General features: G+C 38.3%; 1 protein-coding gene across 7 annotated transcripts in view; it reads right to left on the reverse strand.

Moving 5' to 3' along the window:
* zmiz1a (zinc finger, MIZ-type containing 1a) overlaps positions 1-25,166 on the reverse strand; it is a 294,565-nt gene that overhangs the window by 225,801 nt on the left and 43,598 nt on the right. The gene's annotated exons all lie outside the window — the stretch shown is intronic.

A 25,166-nucleotide genomic window follows, 5' to 3' on the forward strand; every position in this document is an offset into this window, starting at 1 on the left:
AAACACTGCCTCAGTTAGGGAAGATCGTTAAAATGACATAAACAAGGCCCGACAATTGGTCTCGCTGGATTCACATTTCATTTTATAATGATAGAGAATGCTGATTTTTTTCACTCAGTACATCACATGACGTGGCCTACTAAAGGTCGGCGAGCACGTACCCACTCTCCCGGGCCTAGCAGTTACCCATGTGCTGCACAAGAGAAGGGGGCGCCAAGAGGGAGGATAGGATGCTCGAGCCAGGGGGGAGGTACGAACCAGTATTCTTTTTATTTTATTTTTTATGTTAACTAAAGGTACACTGCAAAAAAGCTTGGCCAAAATTTAAGATACCTCTAGACTACAATTAAGCAGTCTCAGAACTAGTAAGTACGTAATAAATCTGAAAACAAGATGAATAGCCTGATGTAAGTTTTAAAATCTTGGCCAGATCAGAGAAATGTTCAGTGTAGCTTTTAGTTTAGGGCCCACCTGTGAGTCACTAACACTCTTTATGAAGAATGTAAAGTATTGCTAATAATGTTAACGACCAGTTTTAATGGAAAGATAATAGTTACTGGCTGAACAGAATATAATATGGCCTTAGTAGGGATGTAACGATATCTAAATCTCTCTGTACGATATTATCACGATATGCATCTCACGGTACGATATTTATTGCAATATTTTGATATGTCAAATATAATTGTAGATGAGACACTTTTTTGCTTTTAAAACACCTTGACAAGATTTTGTGTGAATTATTACTGTCAGAATCCCAAGAATTCAAGTAAAAAACATGTTTCTTCATGTTGTCTGCACTGAAATGAATCATGGGATATGTATTTCCCGAGGTTTATTATTAGTTCCTACCAAAGAACAATGCATTTAAGCAAAGGAACTTGTGATTCGATATATTGTGACAGACCACAGTATTACTGTGAGACTTCTGATGATATATCACGATATTTTGGTTATTGTTACATCTCTAGGCTTTAGACAAAAAAAAGTAGCAGTAGCAGCAGGAGCAGTAGTAGTATATTAATAGTAGTAGTAGTGGTGATTGTAATTATATTATTGATTTGTTGGTTTGTACATTTGTTGCCCCCAAATGTATGAAGATTTTTTTTTTTTTTTGTTACAGTGAATGATGTTTTTGTGTTTACCCCTGAGCTAAACTCATGTTTCAAGTCTTGCTGCAGTGGTCACAGGCATGTATTAAAACATCACTACTAAATCACTATCAAAAGAGTATTCCAGGTAGGTCCTTTCACTGACAGCAATATGTCTCTCCAAGGCCACTGTAGCTCATACATGATCTACAATAAGAAAAGGCACAGTGCTCGCGACCACACCAGCGCTATTAAAACATACACACAACCTCTTATTGTTTGTCCACACGTCTCATATGAAGCTATGTATTTGATTTAGCTCAAGTAGGGGGACCAATGATTCCCAAATGATAACAAAAATTGAATAAAACGCCAAGCCGCTGGTTCAGACAGAGGACAAATGGATCGCGCGGGACGCCACACACGGGCTGAAAAATATATGCGGAGAAATCCATGAGGGAGTTTGCTCGGCTGGCCCATTTACTCCTACCTCCTAACCCTGCCTGAGAACCAATGAACCAATGAACAACTGCACCTCCCATCACAGCGCTAGCCCACCCTTCCCCACACGCTCTCCCCGCATAAGGGACCCCACCCCCCTGGCTGCACCGGAACAATGTCCTTCCTAAAGGTTATCTGGAGCTCGGGCGCTTGGTCGGCCCCTCATCCCGAGTCCATTACACACGCGGAGGGGCCAGATTCTCGGCTTTAATACACCTCTTTTAGTCTCTCCTCACTGCTTCCCTGGCCAGGCTGACACAAAGCCACTATAGGCTCAGAGAAGCAGGCATAGGCACATGGAAGGGAATGGGATAATCAAGAGCTGCCATTTATACAGTTAAAGAGTCCATGTTACGCTATTTTCTGATCTATGTTAGAATAGTTTCCTCATCACAAACATATCTGAAGTTGTGTTTTGTTTCATTCACTTCAACCCTGCGTATTTAGGATGTGTTCTTCTCTCAAAAAGAAAACACTATTACAGGAAGGGGTCTACTGTGTTTTTAAATTGCACCATCACTAAAATCATTTGGATGATTTCAGTCCTGGAACTGCCAATCTCTAATGAACTAAAGCTAAAAGGTAGCAGTTAACTTGAGAATGACCGTTTCATGACATCACAAGGTGGGACAGAGCATTCTGAGCTTTGGAGATGTAGACGTAGATGTAGGGCCTGTTTACACGAGAACGGCTGCGGGTAAAAATGACAAAATATTTTATCGGAAGTGCCTTTCGTTTAGACAGTGATGGCATTTTGGGGGCTTAAAAACGCAAAAATCTGAAACCATCCTTCAGAGTGGAAAAGCTGAATAAGCTCCGCTGTAGTGTTTCCGTCTACACTGCCCTAGACGCAAAACTCTGGTCAGATCTGCTCACATCATGTATGTGTTTACGTCACATACATCACCACCTAACGTCTTCACCTGGCCATCTGGCATGCATACCCATTCGAATTCCACACACTTTTGCGTCACCGTATGCATGCAGATTTCCTCCCAAAAACGCTCATCTAAACGCGGATTAAAAAGTGAAGATGCGACGCCACTTTTGTGTATAGACCATCGTCAAATAAATGTAGCCTAATAATAAAGGATTACTCAAACATCTCTGAATGAAACAAAACACAGCTCCGGGTATGTTTTTGAGGCAGTAACAACATTCTAATATGGCTTAAAGCTCTCAAGATTTCAATTTTGTGTGATATAGAACCTTTGAACCTACACAACGCTTCGTTTCAAAAGCAGTTTGGCGTAAATGTCACATGAAACTGCAAAGAAGGTTAAAGGAGATGTGATGCCAGTGACATTACTCAGTATTCATTGGCACTGGGCAGGTACTTAGAAACAAGAGTCACTAAATACCCTTATTTTCTTGAGTAGTCGGAAGCTGCTTCAAATCGCTCTTTTAAGAATTAAGAGGACTAGTTTCGCTTTTCCCATATGTACCCTGAGCAAACTATTGCAATGCACATATGACCTTCATGATATATTTTTTAAATGTACAATACCATTCAAACATTTGGACACACTATCTCATTCAATGCAAAAAATAATAATAATAATATAATAATAATAAATAAAACAAAATAAATAAATACATAAAAAATACATAAATAAATAAAATAACTCTACAAAATAAATTAATATTAATAATAAAAAAACAGTTACATGAAAATCCTCAGAGTAGCCACCATTTCGATAAACAAAAATTCTAAAAATTTGCCTAAGTAAAGGGTGGCTACTTTTTATTTCTGTATAAAATATTCTTTTAAAGTACTAGTTACTTAAGTTTTTTTTTTTTTTCCTTTGCCACAAAATTCCATATATTTTACATATATTTGTTGTCTTCTGTATGTATAAAAAGGAAACATTGAATGAGCTGTTGTGTCCAAACTTTTGACTGGAAGTGTACATCATAATGGAAAATTATTCTACATTTACAACAACAAAAAGTCCAATCTGCCCTTCAAATCCCTATTTTCTAACACTTGCTTTTCCCTTCACTAACAAACAGCTTTATCTAATCCTTTTGGCTCCTTCTATTGTCTTACAACCAAAACACAAACACACTTGGCTGCTATCAAAAAGTAACCAAAGAAAAAAGTAATAAAAGTTAAAATGAAAAATGTGTGCACTAAACAACAGCAATTGCCTGCCACGCTTTGCTCTCTGGTCAGAACATGTGTCTATATTGATTTTTACTGCAAAAAAATACTAACGCAGTGACGGCTACTTCATAATGGGACTTAATCCTAATCTGTAATGCTTTGTTGTAGCACCTTAATATTTTGGTGACTTAATCTTTGCATCTTGTTTCTTTCATAGTCTCAATATGTGACCTTTGTGTTTCCTCTGTTGTTTTTAATTTGAGTGTGTTTTTTAAAGGTCGTATATTATGCAAAATAGACTCTTGGGAGCTTTAAACCATGTTATAATGTTGTTAGGGATGGAACAAAAACTGAAATATCGTGAAATTGTATCGTCAAAAATCTCACAATAATATCGTGGGCTGTCACAATATATCGAATGACAAGTTTCTTTGCTTAAATGCCTTGTTTTATAGTAGCAATAGCCAATAAACATAGGGAACTACATATCCCATGATGCATTTCACACATTTGCAGACATGAAGAAATGTTGAATGTTGAATTCTTAGGATAATGATGCACAAAAATCTTGTTAAGGTATTTTAAAAGCAAAAAAGTATCCTATCTACAATAATAATAGCCTCTTCAAAATATCGCAATAAATATCATACCGTGAGATGTATACCGTGAAAATATTGTATCGAGAGATTTGGATATCGTTAAATCCCTCGTTGTTACCTCATCAAAAATATACCTGGAGTTGTGTTTAGTCTGCATCTCCCAAGCTCAAAATGCTCAGTTTCACCTTGTGATGTCATGAAGTGGTCATTTTCAAGTTAATAGTTAGCTTTTACATTTAGTTCAGTAGAGTGTGGCAATTCCGGGGCTAAAATCATCCAGGATTTGTGTGTGAATGAAACAAAACACATCTTCAGCTCCATTATAACATAGATCAAAACACAGCAAAATATGGGCTTTTTAACTACAAAAGGCACATCAAACCTAACCTTATCACTGACGAATACGGATGCTAATTGTTCAAAAGCAAAAAACATGTGTCAAATATTATCTTATAAATTGATAGAAAAGGGCTTAAGGACCAGTGTAAGGGCACCTCCACCAAGATACTTGCCCCAGCTAACGAGGATTAATGAGTCCAGACCAGGATTTGTATAGGCAAACTCCATATGTCACAAATGCAAATGAATCCTCTATAGGAAACATCTGCCTATAGTTATTTAGTTCTACGTAGGCCTGTCACGATAAACACCATATCGACTTCAATATGTGACCGCTGGAATAGTATATTTTGGGGCTCAGAATTTATCATGTGTACAATTTATTTGCAATAGTGGGCAGGTTTAAGCCAGTTTTTTTTTGTAAATTTGTAATATTTGAGGTGTAGATTTTTGTGTATTTTTTCAGGTGGAGTATCCAACAAACGCTTTTCTTCATGGAGGTGTTATTGCTTTGTCTGGGATGTTTCGCAGTATGTTATTAAACCTTTCTATCTCCATGGAGACCAAACCAGATCAAGTTACAGGTCAGATCTGTAGAGAGGCAACTCCGCTCCCAGTCAGAATTCATGTTTTTTCTAGGCATTTTTGAGCTATAAAACCACTTAAAATTGAATAAACGTAAAGTAGATGTGTTTAATGTCATACTGTGGAACATTCCCGACAGAGCAATGACATCTCCATAGAAACAAACAGGTGACGGACCCTCCACCAAAGAAGTTACACAATGCATCTTTAATTTATAACTATGGGTATTATTACTTGGATATTTCTATGTATATGTGTATTTATTTATTTTTTTTGTGTGTGTTTGTTGCTTTTTTATGCTTATTTATTTCAAGAAAACCAAAATAAAAAAAAAACAACAACTAACCAACATTGAAACAAACGTCTATTGCGTAAAACTATACTTTCCACTCAATCGAAGGGTTAACAAATATCTTTTAAGACAACATCTTCTAAAACAATAAACAGATGGCTAAAGCAACAGAGCTGAACAGGAGGGGTGGAGTGTGTGTGTCGGGGGGGGGGGGGGCAGTTAGCGGTTAGCAGTTAGCGGAGGGGCCCCCATTTTTCTCAACACCTGCTAATTCATTTAATCCATGAAAAGAAGGGGGCAAGCATGAGCGTTCTGTGGGAAGAGGGCTGGTTTTGGAGCGAGGCCAAGAAGAAGAGGACAAGGCGGAGGAGAAAACCATAAATACACAGGGAGGCGAGCAGGTGTCACAGAGAAAGGTGATTTACAGGCCCTATGTCCCATTCTGCGCTGACAGGTAAGCCTATTAGGGTGATATTAGCCAGCTATAACACGCACCGATGGACCCTGGTAAAATGTGTGCACAGGCAGGTGACGGTGTTTAAACGAGAGATTAGAATATAACATTAGCCATACATTCTCCCCAGCTCACGAGTTAACAATAATGCTTGGAGAAATAATGGGGAGATCGTTGGACTCAAGCACGAGCAGGTTTAGATACAAAGCACACAAGCACGCCTTTCTATCATCGCGGAGATCAAACCAGGCCAAGTTACAGGTCAGAACTGTGGAGTTTACATGGAAATAATAATAATTCCGAATTGAGTTAAATCGCCTTTATTTAATTCCGCTCAATGTCTGGGGGTCGGGAAGGATTCTGATTGGACAGGAAGCCCATTATTTACGTCGACAAGAAGAAAACACACACTTCAGCTGCTACTGGCTTTTTTGTCATCTCGGTTTGTCGTCGCGCCACGGACACAAACATGATCCAAACTTTTTTCACAGCCGTTCCGATGATACTGAAGCAGCAGCTCAAGAATTCTCTCATCACGCTTTACGTCTGTCGGCAGAGGAGGAAAAGGAAAGAGTGTCGGAGAAGGGATCCACATTCCGCTCACAAATCCAAAGAGCAGTGGATGAAAGTCCGAAGCCAGGACTGGTGGAGCCGGTTCGTCCGGATTGCATCAGGAGGGCGGCCCAACGAGCATGCGCTGAACGGCCGGAATCATTTTTAAGAAGAATAAATGTTTACATGACCGAGGAATGAATTAATTCGTCTTTAAAACTGGAGTAAACCACTCACTTAATTCGGAATTAAGTTTAAGTCTGAATAATAATTTTCATTAGGAATTAAGTGTTTACATGGTCTTTTAAAATTGGAATACATTTTTATTCGGAATTAAAGCTCTCATGTAAACGTGGCAAATGTCAGAATGAGCTAAGGTAAGGTAGAGCTGTTAAATGTCATATTCCAAGCAGATCAATGACATATCCATAGAAACAAGAAGGTGATGGACCCCCAACCGAAAAGTTACATAATGCACCTTTAACTGTGCTTGGTTGGATCTCCCTGTCTCTTACTCACAGCATGATGGTGGTGGACCAAAACTGAAAAGTACAGAATCAAAATATCCTATAACAGTCTTAATGTTTTTAATCGTTTAATGGTGCATGTTGAGTTTTTTGCATGTTTTCTAATGTATTTAAAAAAAAATATTCTAACCTTACCTAAATTATAACACTGTAGGGCTGTGAATTATTTCTTTGAATTGAGATCAAGATGAATTAATTTCTCATTGTCAAAGATGCTTGGTTCTTTTAAATCGATCCTGTCAGTAAGCATGTAGTTTGGAGCAGAATTTGGATTTTAAAAGATGAAGAAGATGCTGTGTTGTATTGTGTTCAGAAAGTTTAAGCTGAAAGAGATTTGTAAGACCAACTTAACAAAATATGCATAACAAAATCATAATTGTTCAATCAGAAAAATATCGCTGCTAATATATCATGAAGTAGGTTGATTTGTGTAAAATGTTCAACCAACGATAATGTCTGGGTTGAACACGGGTTGTTGTGTTGTGTTTCATTCACACATGTTTGAGAAAACCTGCATTATTAGTCCGTCTACATCTTCAAAGCTCAAAATGCTCTGCTCCACCTCGAACATGTGTGAATGAAACAAAACACAACTCCAGGTATATTTGTGATGAGGAAACATTATAACAGAGATCAGAAAACAGCGTAATATGTGCCCTTTAATCATCGACTGTGTATCTAGTTTAGCATCATCGACATGTATCCCTATGAACCTGATTTCTAAAGGATACCAAAGTTAAAACCCCCTTACCTTGCTTCTCATTAACGAAAAACTGCACATTGTCGAAACACCACGAGACTTTAATGACAGGGACCTGAACAATGAGCTAAATAGCGGGCTGGGAGTGCGTTTGTGCATATATTGAGACCGGCCAGGGAGCAATCACCGAAGAATGCTAACATTTATGAGAAACTAAATGCACTAGAACACCAAGCTGGGATCTGCAATCGAATTTCACTTGTAATACGGCACGAGAGACCTCAGACTACAGGAAAATTGCTATCACTTGAGCACCACACACTACACTACAGATGGTGCTGAGAGCTGCACTGCATAAGCCAATGTGTTCCTTAATAATGTGGTGAATATTGCGGTGAAATGTGCTCCAATGGTTTCTCCAGTCTCAGGCCAGCTTTTTTCGTTTGCTTTTTTCTGTGCTCTCGTCAGGAGCGTGAGGGCTTTCATCCTGGATATAAGAGCACGCGGCGAAATCCTCAAAGAAACTAATCGTGTTATATGAGTTTGCGTCTGTATCTGTGACTGGGAGAGTGTCTCTTCCATGTGGGAGGTTTATAGGTGCTTTCAACTCAGTGTAACTTGAGTCTGCTTCTTGTGTCTTTGTCAAAATGAGCGACTGATAAAACATAGAGGGAATTAGCATGGTACAGGAAGCTTATCTGTCGTGCATGCTCCAGGGAGTTTGGGTTTTTGAGATAACACATTTTGTTTTTTTGTTTTTTTGATCCTTTATTGTGTCAGAGTTTATAGTTTCACCAAAAATATACATATATATTCTTGACTGACACATTACAGTATATGCTAGGGCTGCTTGAAAATCATTATCACAATTATTTTGGGTCAATATGGAAATTCTGATTATTCAAATGATTATTTTTTAGTTACACAATGCATTTATTCTGCAATTCACTTGCATGCATTTAGACGAATGTTTTTGGGAGGAAATCTGCGTGCATATGGTGACGCAAAAGTGTGTGGGATTCGATTGGGTATGTATGCCAGACGGCTAGGTGGTGACACTATTCAGCTTTTCCGCTCTGGAGGGTGGTTTCAGATTTTTGTGTTTTTAAGCCCCAAAAACGCCGTCACCATCTAAACGAAAGGCACTTATGATAAAATATTTTGTTGTAAACAGCCCTATAGGCTACAAATACATAGAAAACATAAATGTATCCAAAATAAACTATACATCCAGCTGTTCTACAATTACTATATTTAAAAAAGAAAATAAATATAAGTTTTATATAAAGTATAGTAAAGTATATAAAGTATATATACTTTATATTAAAAGTATCCCAAAATAAACTTAAGCTTTAAATTGTTTCAAATTGATTATATGAATTTGGAGATCGTCTGACACACAAACCGAAATCATGATCAAAATTCGATTAATTGCACTGCTTTAGTATATGCAATATGAATGTTTTGTTTTTTGGGGGGGTTATTGTTTTGTTTTGTTTTTTTGGGTTATTGTTTTTTTTTTTTATCTTCTAGGGCTGAAATTATTCAAATGATTCTAGTGAAGTTGTATGGAGTTTAAAAACACAATGGAGCACTTTCTGTATCACCACATGACATCACAAGGTGGAACAGAGTGTTTTCTGTTTTAGAGAAGAACTCAGAGCTGGGTATCATTAAGAAGTTGTCAATACAATACATACCTTGATACATAGGCCACAATGCGACACACTTTTCGATGCAGGGAGCTTTCGATTCAGTATGATCTGATATGATATATTTCACATTGATTCCATACGGTTCAGTGTAAAAAAAGGCTAAAATCATGGGTGTGATACTAAAAGTGTATGAAGTCCACAAAGTTGGTGCAAAGTTAATATGAAAAATACCTAATTTTACTCATCAAAACTGTGAAAATAGGACCACTTCTGTAGCTCTTACACAGAATAATTTTTGTAAAATATACCAAAAATTACTCTTGGCGATATATCGATACAGCAGCCCATGATATTGATACTGTATCACCAAATTAAACAATACAATATACCGGTATTTCAGTATTTTTGCACACCCTTAAAGAAACAATATTATAACAGATCAGAAAATCGAGTAATATGGGCCTTTTAACTTCAACAGACCCCAAGTCCTTCCTAAACATCGGTCTTATCCCATTGTCTCCAAAGCGCAAACACACTTAACAAAGAACAAAACAGAAGCAAGCCCCAAAGATAAATTCTAAGTAATTGAAAAAGGCCACCCTCTTGTGTTTCATAATCTGGCTTGGTATTACTCCCTTAACACTGCAGTCCTCCTATCTGATGATGTGCCGTGTTCATTGACTTGAGATAAACCAATTTTCTTCGCAGAGACTTCTAACTGATTCGATGACAAAGCCTGAGTTTGCCTGTAAAAGCCCTTAACACCACCACGTTTGCTTTAGCTTCCTGGTGGGATTCCTCGTCTCAACCGGCCTCTGTGTTCTTACGTTGAGTCTTCTTGTCTTACTGTATACATATATCTTATCATCCCAGACTCGGAAAGCATCAGGGCCTATCAAAATCAACCTCTTGTCTTTAAAGGCGCACTGTGTAACTTTTCCAAATTTGACTATTGACGCCCATGTTGCAATTATACATAATTCTACATTTATGGTGTACACGTTTGAATACTTAAAAATGCTGAAAATACAATTAAAAATACAACCACAAATGTTTGAGTTACCCAAAAAACTAACTCTCTAAAGTTGTATTCTGTAACTTTTCTGGTCAAATGCTTTTCTCCATGGAGATGCTATTGCTTTGTCTGAAATACAAGTTTTTGTGGTAGTTTTGAGAAATTAAAACTTCTTATAACCGAATAAATGTCAGATATATTTGTTTAGCTCCATACAAAACAATAACGTCACCGTGAAGACAAGCAGATGGCAGCTCCTCCATCAGAAATGTTACGCAATGCAAGGCTGTCCCTGGGTGTTTTAAGGGTGCGCTGTATAATTTTCCTGGTGGAGGGTCCGCAAACTGCTTGTTTCCATGGAGATGTCTTTGTTTTGCCTGGAATTTTTTACCGCACGGCATTAAATCCTAGCCTGATTCATCAGCTGGTTTCACTTTGTAGAAGGCATCTGACCTTGCAGCATTAGGATTCGTTCACTCGATGGGAGGCGGGTACTTCTTTTATTTAACCAATCACTGCTATTTGATCGTGACGTATGTAATGCGCTGGAACGCTCAGAGGTCACTCAATGATCATTGTTGTTTCTGCGAGGTGAACTTGCGAATTAAAGGTGCAAAAAAAATGTGAAGTTTGTATTTGACAAAAGAAGTCCAAAGGAGGATAGCATATGCAGTCTGCTATCACAACTCGGATAGATTCAGCTCTTCACTGATTTGTCGGTGTGCGGTCTACAACTTCCAGGGTGTTGCAAACCATCTAGTGTATTCTGACTCCTGACCTAGTCACTGGAGAGAAATGAAATTGAGAGGAGGCACTAGGTGGCACCAACCTGGCTAATTAAACACATCCATTTCCAAAGAAGCAGGCAAGTGGCGCTACAAAGCCAAGTTACAAGTCAAGTCTGTGAAGAGGTGACTACCCTGACAATGAGAATGCATGTTTTAAGGCATTTTGAGCAATAAAAATACTTATAAATCACTTAACGTAAGACAGATCAGCTTTGTGGCAGATAGGCACCGCTGTAACATCTTCATGGAGACATTTAGGTGGCGGACACTCCATCAGAAATGTTACACAGTGCGCCTTTAACTCAACTCATCAGCTGTTAAACCAAAGAGAGAGGGAGGAGAGAGCGCGGAAAAAAAATCAATGCCCCCAACACGGCAAACAGAAGTCAATGGTGTTAGGATGGAGGAGGGAAGGATCTTTTGCAGCCTGGTGGGGTCTAAGGAGAAAGCCCACTTTAAGCTAAAAAGCACCAGCTCTAATACACCTAATTGATTACCTTTATGCAAATAGACCAAGTTTAAAAACAAGAGAAAGCAATTTAAAATGAGGCAGAGTCTTTGGACCATCGATCGACGCAGCGAGCGAGAGAGGCCACTTCCCTCCAGCCGAGAGAAAACACTTCACTGTGAGCTGTCAGATACTTATCAGGGGGAAATTAGCAGAGGAATAGCATTTGGCCAAAACAAATGGGTCAAATGTAGCAGCCGGCTCTCCCTATTCTCTATTGTCCTTCTAATGTGTGTTCTTGAATGACTACAAGTTACCATGGTGACACAACGCACACATTAGATTAGCAAACAAAGCCAAAAAAAGTAATTGTAGGCACTGCTCTGTTTGAGGTTTGTTAGACTTTATTTACATTTGTATTTATTCATTTTATAGTTAACCATTTTAGCTTCAAGTATTTTAACAATTTTTATTATTTTTCTTTTTGTCTGTGCAGCACTTTGGAAGCTCTCATGTGTATAAAATGTGCAAAATAAATAAAGTGGATGGCATTATTTTGAGTTTTATTTTAACTCAATCTGAAAAGTGATTTGTTGAAAATCAAACTTCTAAACAGAATCATAAACGCTCGTATTGATCACAGCCTCCTGAAAATGTGTTTAAATCCATTTTGTGTTTTTTCAGTTTTCAGATAATCTTAAAACTTTTTCGACAGTGTTTGCTAATGTTTGCATTGTGTCTCCACTGAAAAATATGAAAATGTTTTATTCCGCACTCTTCTCTCTTCTCCTTTAATGTTAAGATGATTATTTATGTTTTAATTTGTTTGCATTGTGATTTTAATGTATATTGACTTCTCTACAGCACTTTGAATTACTTTGTATGCAAATAGTGCTATACAAATAAACTTCCCTTGCCTTACTTTGGTAACTCGTGAACTTTCCACCACAGACATACATGCAGAACACTCCCAGTGTGGTGTCACTGCAATCAATAAGATGAAATGCAAGGGAAATTCTAAAATCTAACTGTACCTGAGATTGAGATTTCAGGGCTCTTACTGTTAGGAAAGTCTGATTTGTACTAAGAATTTTGATGTATGCAGTTTATTGAGACATTGTGATAACGAGCACTGGCCTGATTCATCAGCCAGTTTCACTTTGTGGAAACTGTCTGACTTGGCAGCGTTACAATTTTTTTGCTCGACGGTAGACAGGTACTTTTTTTCTCTGCTATTTGGTTGTGACGTATGGTATATTAAGCTTTTCCCAAATCCCGTAGGAAGAAGGGCAATAACGTCTTTCCCCTTGATAAAATTCACCAGACATTCTCTTTGTTTCAGCTTTAAATCCTCGATCTCGGGAATCGTTGCCAACACAGAATATATGGCTCTTCGCTGATTGGCTGGTGCCCAGACTCGCACTTTTGGGGATCGTGCAAACCGTCTAGTGTATTCTGATTCCTGACTTAGTCACTGGAGAGAAATTAAATTGAGTGGAGGCACTAGGTGGCACCAGCCTCACTAAACAAACCAACACAAAAAGTCACAGTTTGGGAATTGAACCTGGGACCAGCTTTCTACAAGATCTATATGTTGCTGTATCATATTGTTATTGACTAACTTTCTTTTTCTTAAATAGAATACAGAAACAGACTATAGCAGTGGATTATGAACGAACAGTAACAAAGCGAAGAATACAGGTTTGGTGGTTCATTAAGAAAGGCTTAAAGCAGTTTTACAGATAATTCTCTCATGTGAGCAGACCCAGCCAAAGGAAGTACAGTCAGATGTCTTAATCCAGCTATGAGCACAGCCTGGTTACATGAGCTGCAGAACATGAATGGAGCTTTAGCTTCATTCAATAAGACCATTTGTAATAAAACTCCATGTGTGAAGGGAAGATGGTTCTTTTTAAGTGCACTTGTAACTTTTCTGGTCCAACACCTGCTTGACTGCATGTCGATGTTATTGTTTTTTCCTGGAATGTTCATAAGCATGGCATTTAATTTAAGTATCTGCATGGAGACAAGCAGCCACGCCAAGTTACAAGTTGGATCTCTAGAGAAATGGGCTCTCTCAGTAATCCTGAATGTTCTTTTCGTACTTCTAAGAAATGAAGAGAGAAGTGAATGGAGGTTTAGCTTCATTCAGAAAGACCATTTGTAATAAAACTCCATGCGTGCGGCAGGCAGGCCCCAGTGCGCCAGCCAGAGAAAGCTGTTGTTTGAAACAGAGAAGAACAACACTGGTGAAGTCTGGGCCCTGGGGAACCCTTTGGTGCAGCCTGCCAGCACCGGCACGCACTCTCTGACGCAGGTCCCATCCCCAATCTCCTGGCCAGATCTCACCAAAACAATATTTAGCGATGTTGGCTTGCTGTCTGTGTTCCTGGCTGAAGAGAACAAGGGAGAGAAAGGGAGAAAGAAAAACAAAACAAAACAAAAGGGATGCAGCCCACACAAGACACGGGGCACATCGGGGTCTGTATGAGGCATGGCGGTGCAGTCATCGCTCAGCAGGTAATTATGATAACAACTTGTTTCCAAAGTGGCCTCGCACGGATCTGCTTTTCGGAACACTTACGCTTCCTATGAAAAAATCCCTTGTGATAACAGACCGTGAAAATACAGGCAAGATCTTACACAAGAGTTATGAGCCAATCTTTTGTAGCTTAAAGGTCCTATATTACGCAAAATTGACTCTTGTGAGCTTTAAGTCAAGTTCAATGCTGTTATCACCTCTAAAACATAGCTGGAGCTGTGTTTTATTTAATTCACACATGTGTGTGTAACTGAATTATTGTGGTGTCTGCAACTCCAAAGCTCAAATACTCCATATATTCCACCTTGTGATGTCATGACAGGGTGTCCCCAGGTTTGACTACCCCAAATTTAAGACTTTCTAAAGACCTTTTTAAGAACTTAATAAAATGAAAATTAAGACCAATATCGCACCCATTATGCGGGCGAAAACCACCAGATCCAATTCTGATAATGAACATTACTCACTGCTTAAATAACAAAAAATACTTAACTATATTAATTATTATAAAATCTCATTCTGAACTCATTTATAGTAGTATGTGTTGCTTGTAAAATGGCCAAAAATCATTAATAACATTCTAACAAGACAAACTAAGTATTGTTTGTGCGTAATCCAAATTCATTTCAACATTCATTCACATTGGTGGTATTTTTTTCCTCCTTCCATTTAACATTGCACTGCAGCTCTTGGACAACACTTGGACAACATAATTGAAGACTTTTTAAGGCCTTAATTTAGGAACATGAAATTTAAGACCTTTTTAAGACTTTTAAGACCCTGTGGCTACCCTGCATGAAGCAATGTGATGTGCGAATGAAAAAAAAACACAACTCCAGGTCTGTTTGTGATGAGGAAACCACATTATAACATAGATCAAAAAATTGCGTAATATAGATCCTTTAAATCAAACCATAAACAGATCCATAATTTTCACACTTTTACACCATGTCTATGTATCCTGAGCCGCGAAAATGCACCAACACACAGGAAGAACATGCAAACTGCTCAGCCCAACACTACCACGATAAGAGATTGCTATCTAAATTGTCACCTCAGATAAAACACATGATGAAAATGTATAGCCTATTCCATTTTATGCTACAAACAATCACATTTAAATTTTATTACAGGGAACGCTTCCTTTTGCCACAACACGGCAATACCTCAGAGACTGCGTTGCTCAGTTTTCATTTCCAATTTACCGTGACAAAGAGGGCCTCACCTCCACTGGCCGCACTGTATTTTATCCACCGGCTGCTATTACGTCTCATTGTAAACAAGTCCGGCCACATGGGGGAATACATCATTTCATTGTGTCTGTTATGGAGGCGAAGTAGCAGTGGGTGTGTGTCCTACTCCGAGTGGCTAGTGTTGACCCTGTATTTACCTCTGCGGTGCGCCATTTTCCTCGCCTATCGTCACGGCGACCCCTTTAAACAGACGGCACAGCACCACAGTGGGGCCAGCCTGTTGACATACTGAAGACATTTAAGTTAATCCCGGAGATGTCTCTGTGTTTTCCCAGATTATATCTTCAAAGGGGAAACACGGCCGGCAGCCTCGACTTGAAAGAGAGAGAGATGCAGAGGGCTCTTGTTCTGGAGAAGGAGGGAGGAGGGAGGAGGGAGGGAGGAATAGCTCAAGAATGCAATCATGGTTTTGGAGTGGGAGAAGGCCTGTCCTGGCTGGCTGCTCTGGTGGTGGTGGTGGGGGTGAAAGAGCTGATCTGACATGGGGGAGGGCGCACACCTGCTGGAGGCTCGCAGCGCTCACCTGTGTGACCCCACGCAAGTAATGAATTACACAGAGCTGATTTCACCTTCGGAGGAGGCACCACACACATAGACCGGAGCTTAGACCAGTGTTGTGACCATACTAACATTTCAAACTCAATGTCGATACTAAGGAAAAGCCTCAATACCGACTCTGATACTACAATGATAATAAAAACACTCTTTATTTAGACAATAGAATAGTAATTTTAAACATTAAATAATAGTACTTTCTTTTATATTACCATGTGACTTGTGTTTTCTTTCATTCATACATGTATGACACAAAAATCCTGCATATTAAGACTGATTCTTTTCACAAACAGAAAACACTATGCTCTAGGATGTAACAATAACCAAAATATCGTGATATCATATCGTCAAAGTTCTCACAATAATGTCGTGGGCCATCACAATATATCGAATTTGTTTAAATTAAGAGTTATGTTGCAGCAATAGCTAAAAAAAAAGGTATTTTAAGAAGAAAAAGTTGCATATTTAAAGTTTTGTTAGCTTCCACAAAATACCGCAATAAATATCATACTGTGAGATGTATATCGTGAAAATATCGTACAGAGAGATTTGGATATTGTTGCATCTCTAATTGTGAACCTCCCCACCGTATTGTGATGTTTCTCACGATATCGCAAAAAATATTGTACTGTGAGGTTCGTACCGTGATGATATCGTATTGTGAGACTTGGATATCGTTACACCCCTACAATGTTCCAACTTGTGATGTCATGTGGAAATACAGGAAGTGCTCCACTGTGTGTTTAAACTTCATACAGCTTCACTAGAATCATTTGGATAATTTCAACCCTGGAATTGCCAATCTCTACTGAACTAAAAGCAAAAGGTAGCTGTTAATTTGAAAACTATCACGATATAACATCACAAGGTGGAACAAAGCATTTTGAGCTTTGGAGATGTATGAACAGATTAATAATGCAGGATTACTCAAACGTGTGGATGAAATAAACACAACTCTAGGTATGTTTTTGATGAGGTAACAACATTATAACATGCCTTAAAGCTTACAAGAGTCAATTTTGTGTAATATAGGACCATAATCTCTCCTCTATTCTGTCTTCTACCAAACATTTCTAGAGAAAAGATGTAATTCACGCATTCAAAAGTAAAAAGTATGAAAAGTTCTTGTTAAATCCTTCTTAATAACTAAGTGAATCAGTGGATTTTGTTTACATATAATTCAACCGGCAATTGTAACATCAAAAGATCTTTTATGCTTCACAATCATCCAATATTCTAACTAGTCACAATCTGTTTCATATTGTCGCACACAAGAATAACAAATTGACTGATTTTCATCCTTGGGTAAGAGCTGTGTTTGCAGTAATTGTAATTCACTATGTAGGCGGCGTACAGACTTTTGTTGGACATTTTTCAAGACGAGACTATCAGTACCGATCTCATGTCTGCAAATAATCATTTAGCAGATCAGACAAATGTCATCTCCTGTCAGTAACAACAAGATACATCACTGCTACATGTGAAGTGACATCCAAGTGTGTTTAACAGCCCAGTCAGCTCCCTGGAGGGAAGTTCCTGGTTTCACGATAATAATGTAACTGTCTTTGCCACAGTGCTGGAATGTAATGAAATAAAAGGACTAAAGTACTGCACTTAAGTATATATATTAGGTATCTGTACTTAAAGGTGCACTATGTAACTTTTTGGTTGGGGGTCCGTCACCTGCTTGTTTCTATGGATAAATCATTGCTCTGCCTGGAATGTTCCACGATATGACTTTAAATGACTCTGCCTTACATTTATTGAATTACAGGTGGTTTTATAGTTCAGAAATACCCACAGCTGGGTTGTCTCTCCACAGATCTGACCTGTAACTTGGTCTGATCTGGTCTCCATGAAGATAGAAAGGTTCAATACCATCTTCATCTTCATGGAGAAAAGCATTTGACTGACCCTCCACCAGAAAAGTTACACAATGCACCTTTAAGTAGATTTTAAAGTGGAGTAAACTTTTTACTTTTGAGACCAGGTATCTGTATTTTTACTCCACTATGTTTTTTGAAAAGGATTGAAAAGTAAAAATAGGTTTTACTACTGAGTGAGACCTGCAGAAAAGGCATGAAATACTTTTACTTTTTACTATTTAAGTACACTTTTAAACAGTTACTTTAATAATTTTACTTAAGTAGATTTTGTCTTGCTCTGGTATTTGTATAAGTAAACAAATCAAGTACTTCTTTCAGCACTGCTTTGCCATGTCTTTCAGGGCATGGCTGGAGACGCTGGAGCCTAATTTATGTTTATAATAATAAGACAACAGGTTATTAAAACCATTTATTGTCTGCAGTGAGACAGGTTTGATTTAAAGACATGCTTGTAGGTGTGTAATTCCCCGTGTAAAATAGGTCACACATCAGACGTTTTTAGTATTTTTTGCTGTGAACCCAAAACCAGATGTGGCTAATTTGACCAGAAGTTACAATGTCCAACACAACTACAAGTAAAGACAGAATCACCACATACAAATAGGTTTAGGGGACAGATCAGAACTGCTTCTTATATAGTGTGCTATAAAGTATTTACTAGAGACAATGAGTGCAGTGTGTCTTTACGGGTGCATTGAAATCATAATCAGGGATCACATTATTCTGACTTTATATACAGTTGAAGCACCATATATTGTTACAGAGGAATATCACGATAAATTACAATATTGAAACATCTTGAGGACAATTTCAGTAAACATTTTTTTAAACATAGTCGTTAAAAAGCATGAGTTACAACAAATAAATGGCAAAACGAACCAACAGTTAGTCCTGGGAGTTACTTTTTCATTCCTCTACACCTCAAATTTTACCATATTACATAAAAAATAGCAGAAACATCTGCACTACTGCAACAAAAACATGCATGCGAGAAATACTGAGCTCCAATAATGACAAATAGTAACTATGGTGACTAGCCAACTTTATATATGAGGTTTTAAATCTTTATTTATTACTAGCAGATCATTTAACGCAAGAAGAAATGCAATGCTTACAATTCACATATTTTTTCTTATTTAAAGCGGACCTATTATGCAAAACCAACTTTTCAGAGTTTTTAACCTTTCCCTCACCCAAAGTTGTAGTTGGACTGACTCAAAACAGCGTGCTTGTTTGAGTCATCTTTAATAGCTTATTTTCAAAACACCATTTCCTGATCAACTCGCTGACACCGGTATACGCCCTCTACTCTATACTTACTTCATTCTCCAGTTTTATTTTCTTAATTTTTTCCATGATACATGTAGGATTTTGCAGCGTTGCATAGTAATTTTGGCACACATGCAAAAAATAAAAAATAAAAAATCGCTAGTGTGATTTGCAGCTATCCATTGTAGGTGCTAAGAACTTTGTAGCTCTTTGTTGTGATGTTTTCCAAGTTTAAAATGCAGAAATCAGAGCACGTCTTTCATTCATTAAGTTGTTTTAGGCGAATATTGCAATTTAAAATGATCTAAGGGTGTCATAGGTTATAACTATACAGCAGACAAAAGCACAATAGGTCTTCTGTAAGCTCAAAAAGTGGTGTTAAAAAGAAGAACACATTAAATCCCACCCCTCTCTTCCATTAGAACATAACTTAAATGCTTTGTTTTCACTTCCTTTTCAATTGAACAGAAATAACTGTAATTCATTTTCTACTGAGTACAAAATGAACACATTGTGCAGGTTAACAGTGTGGCTCGCCTAATCAGAACCAAAAAAGCATGCTGAATTAGCCTGCGAATGCAACTAAGAAACAGAACATGCCTCTAATGTTGTCCTATTAGCGTCATTAAAAACAACTTAGGCTAACCCAGCTCCATCCTTCTTTTCGTGTTGGCTGAAAAACTGCAAACATAATCGACAGGACTGCTTCATTTATCAATCCAAACACGCTACTTTTCAGGTTGTGACGCTACATCAATTCAACGCTGCTGTTACGCTGATGGAAAAGAATGGCGAGAGCTTGCCAAGACGTACGATTCTCAAAGCGCTGTGGACACGCTATGAAATGTAGTCCCTGGGGGAGGTTTGTCCTTTGCATTTGACCCATCTGGACCCATATTTAGGACTTGATGCTTCTCCGGGCGTAATGTGGGACTGTGTTTTGACTTTTATGAGACCCCTGCAGCTCTCCTCCTTTGTGTCCATAGTAGGGACGTGCAAAAATATAAAAAAATATCAATATATCTTGATACTAAATTTGGTAAATTTGGGCTGCTGTATCAATATATCGCCAAGAATGTTTTGGAGGTTTTTTTTTTTGTTTTTTTTACTTTTTGTGACTTTTGTTGCTAATTTAGTGGAAGGAAACTTGTTTATGCAATACACTTGACCTTAAGAAGCTGCCGATATGGTACAAACCTCGATACATAGGCCATGATATGATGCATATCTTGATACAGTGCACTTCTGATTCAATTTGATATATTTACAAATTGATTGAATACAGTTCAATAAAAAATAAAGGTTAAATCATGGCTACCAAAAGTCTTTGTTAAACCACTTCTTGTGCAAAGTTCATACGAAACACAAACATTTTAATCATCAAATCAGTGAAAATGTCAAATGTGTTGCATAAACGAGTTTCCTTCCTCTGAAAAAGCAACAAAACTGTAGCGCTGAGACAAACTAATTTGGTAAAATATACCAAAAAATACTGATATTTCTATATTTTTGCACACCCCTAATAATTACTGTTTTGATGATTAAAATAGATGGATTAACTTTGCGTGAAGTTGTGAATTAACAAGAAATATTGAAGCTAAAATGCATATGGTTCTTTAAAAACAGCAATGCATCATGTGAAATAAAGAGTATCCACATATCGTGATAATATCGTATCGTGAGCCATGTATCGTGTATGATAGCCAATCATCAGCGACCGTATGATTCCCAGCCCTACATAAGCTGTTTTGAACTCTTGGCTAGTCATCTGTGGAGGGCTGCAGCGTGGAAGTTACTGTCTAAAGCCTTTAGCTCACAGTCAGTATTATACGCACTAATTGAAATGTATCACTCTCTTGGTTGCTACAAGAGGAGAGAGGAAAAAAAAAGAAATTATGAGTCATATCTGCTACAAATGTCAGCAGTGACGTGGTGGGTGAGCGAGGAGGGGGGGCTCCTCGTCAGTGACTCAGAGACGGGTTTGACAGCGTGGCTCTGACGGACCACAGATCACAGTGTCTTCTCCAGACGGTGACCGCATTGTGATAAAAACGCAAGCTAATTATAGGCAGGAGTCAAGAGAGGAGCTAATGGAGATGAGCGATTCAGTGGTAGTCTCAGGGCTTATTGAGTGTGTCAGGGCTTCAGGAGCTACAAATGATGAATGGTTGGGCGGTTTGTTTAAGGTAAAACAGTGTTACACCAGAGATACACCAAATAAACACATCGCTTGGCCAATATTTGCACTTTACAGCATATCAGCTTATGAGCTTTAAACGTGCACTGTGTAACTTTTTTGGTAGAGGGTCCACCACCAGCTTGACTCCACGTTCTATTTTCCTGGAACGTTCTACAGTATAGCATTAAAGTAAATTATCTCCATGGAGACGTGCAAGCCACCATCACCAGGCCAAATTACAGGCCAGTTCTGTGGAAAAGTAGGTCCGTGTACAGTAATAATGCAGTTCTTTGCGGTAGTTTTGAAAAATAAAAACATCTGTAATTGGATAAATTCAAGATATATTTGTATCATGCCATACTGTGGAGCAATAGCCAGGCTGGTGCCGCCTAGTGCCTCCACTCAATTTCATTTCTCTCCAGTGACTAGGTCAGGAATCAGAATACACTAGACGGTTCGCAAAAACCCGGACATGCGAGTTCGGGAACCAGACAATCAGTGAAGAGCCATATATTCTGTGTTGGTAGCGATTCCCGAGATTGAGGATTTAAAGCCGGAACAAAGAAAATTTTATCAACGGGAAAGACGTTATTGTTCTTCTTCTTCTGGGATTTGGGAAAAGCTTAATATACCAGTTAACCCCATTAGCGGCGCATTACATACATCACGACCAAATAGCAGCGACTGGTTACATTTGAAAAAACTACCCACCTACTGTCGAGCGAATGAATCCTAATGCTGTGAGGTCAGACAGTTTCCACAAAGTGAAACCGGCTGATTATTCCACAGTAGGCAAAGTTACACAGTGCCTTTAAACGTGCACTATGTGATATGTTCCACAGTATGTCATTAAACAGCTCAACTTTACATTTATTAAATCACAGGTGGTTTATAGTTCAAAAATATATACTCAGGCATTCTGACAGTGAGTGGGATTGCCTCTCCACAGATCTGATGTGTAACTTGGTCTAGTTTGGTCTCCATGAAAACAGAAAGGTTTAATACCAGACTGTTAAATATTTTCATATGCAGGAAAAATATATGCATAAAGTTTTATTAGAGCACTTACGACTGAAGAGGGTACTGCAAAAATGTGACTACACTGCTCTCTACAGTTTATAGTAAAACAAGGTTGAGTTCATACTGGACAATTTGGGGGAAATGACCAAAAAGAAACTCAAGAAAAAACTACAAAATGGCTTTAAACAGCACATTTTCAGGAGCCTGTGATCAATCCGAGTGTCCACGGTCCTGTTTAGGTGTTTGATTCTCAACAAAAAGGTGAGAGTGACTAACTGAAAAACTGTTGGCTGATGCTAGCTGTGACTGTAATTTTATGTGTGAGAAACTTGTTTAACAGCACAAATCTGCTGCAGTTCCAGCTAAGTCAGCTCTTTACGGTCAGATAAAGCGTTAAATTCAAGCTGAGATAAACGCTAAGTTGAGTAACAGGGCTTCATACAGAACAGTGCGTACAGTTAGCAACTCACCCCCGGAGAATATTGATGACGTCAGCTGCAAGCGATCAATTTCAGGGTTCTTTGTAATGTTGGCTCTTTGTATACAAGCTTAAGTTCAATAAGTGCTTTTCTAATTCTCCAACATACAAGTCATCACATCACTATTATTATAACGTCTATAATAGAAACTACTTCTTATACATCTACTTAAACTACTATTGTACCTCTGATACAATAACAATAATGCAAAGTAATCCCAGTGAACCATTAAAACAGACAGTATCATTCAAAAGGCTTGAGCTGCAACAAATATATAGCAAGAACCAATAATTATCCATAGAAATCAGGTATTCAACCCTTTACACTGCAAAAACTAACATCTAGTCAACTTGAATTCATAAAGTTTGATCAGGATTTGAGACTTTTTGTACTTAAAATATGAAAATACATCTTGCTACACTGATTCTATCTTCATGGACACCAAACCAGACCAAGTTACAGGTCAGATTTGTGGAGAGGCAACCCCGCTCAGTCAGAATTTCTGTTTTTCTAGGTACTTTTGAGCTAAATGTACGTTTTTAGAGCTGTTAATGTCACACTGTGGAATATTCAAGGCACAGAAATGACATATTTATAGAAACAAGTAGTCCTAACCAAAAAGTCACACAGTGCACCTTTAAAAATGTGTTATTGCGACAGGCCTAGTACAAGTAAAACCTATGTTGTTCTAACCTGCAAAGTGAGTCAGTGTGCAGGGGTCAGAGCTGGGATCAAAAGTTACCATAGTGATTTCTGTCTATTATGGGCTGCACACCAGAGCGGGAGCAGGGGCCAAAGTCACACAAGGGCTATTTTTGAGAACAGTGCAACAACAAATATGTCATCTACAGGAAGCCGGGCCGGACAGGCAGATCAGCTGAATCACAACACGGACTTCTGCGAACTGTCATAGTGACTGTTCTGAGCTGAATCAGTAGAGAGATGAATGGCTCATACAGCGAGTTCTGACAGTTTTTAAATACACCGGAGGATAATGAGACTATTGTGGCATGCTGTATACAAGTTATGGTTAAAGGTGCACTGTGGAATGTTCCATAGTATGACATTAACCACCTCTGCCTTACATTTACTCAATTACAGGTGGATTTATAGCTCAAAATGACAATCTGATTTTGAGAGCCTCTTGTTTCTTTAGCGCTGCTGAGTGGAGCCCTTGCTTGGAGTAATTGATCCTGTTCAGAGCGAGAGGGAGGAGGGGAGTCGTCAAAACAGAAAGTGCACTGTTAGCATGCTAGTTGTTGTTAGCTTTACCATTTCGTTTTGTTTTATTCACAAGCGTTTGAGCAACCCTTTATTATGAGTCTGTCTGCATCTCCAAAGCTCAATATGCACTGTTCCACCTTGCGATGTCATGCAGTATACAACTTATGGTTAAAGGTGCGTTGTGCTATGTCATTGTACTGTCTAGAATGTTCCACAGTATGACATTAAACTCTCTCTACCTTATAATTATTCAATTACAGGTGGATTTATAGCTCAAAATTACTTCTTTAGCGCTGTCGAGTGGAGCCCTTCTTTGAGTAATTGATACTGTTCAGAGCAAGAGGAGGAGCTGTCAAAGCAGAAAGTGCACTATTAGCATGCTAGTTGTTGTTAGCGTTACCATTATGTTTTGTTTTATTCACACGTGATTGAGTAACCTTTTATTATGAGTCTGTCTACATCTCCAAAGCTCAAAATGTACTCTTCCACCTTGTGATGTCATGCAGTGGTTGTTAACAGTTACTTTTTATCTTTAGTTCCGGATAGAGCGGCAATTACAGCGCTGAATTTATCCAAATGATTCTAGTGAAGGTGTAATGAATTTAAAGACACAGTGGTGCACTTTCTGTCTTGCCTAGAGATGTAACGATATCCAAGTCTCACGATACGATATTGTAACAGTATGAACCTCACGGTACAATATTTATTGAGATATCGTGGGAAAGCTCACGATATGGTGTGGAGGCTCACGATTAGGGATGTAACGATCAAAACAAATCTCGGTTTTCACAATATACATCTCACGGTACGATATTTATTGCGATATTTTGTGGAGGCAAACAAAACTGTTAATATGCTACTTTTTCCTCTTACAATGCCTTGACAAGACTTAATCTAAAGAACTAAGACTTAAAAGTGCTTAGAACTGTTATTTCTTCTTGTAGTCTGCATTGAAACGAAGCAAAGGATCATGGTCTATGTAGTTCCTTCTGTCTTTTTTGAGTTATTGCTGCACCATACCTCTTAATTTAAGCAAAGAGTGAGAACTTTGACGACACGATACCATGATATTTCGGTTGTTGTTACATCCCCAGTCTTACCACATG

Source organism: Boleophthalmus pectinirostris, unplaced genomic scaffold (assembly GCF_026225935.1).
Source record: "Boleophthalmus pectinirostris isolate CB_2022bp ecotype Guang Dong unplaced genomic scaffold, ASM2622593v1 HiC_scaffold_5, whole genome shotgun sequence".
Lineage (NCBI taxonomy): Eukaryota > Metazoa > Chordata > Actinopteri > Gobiiformes > Gobiidae > Boleophthalmus > Boleophthalmus pectinirostris.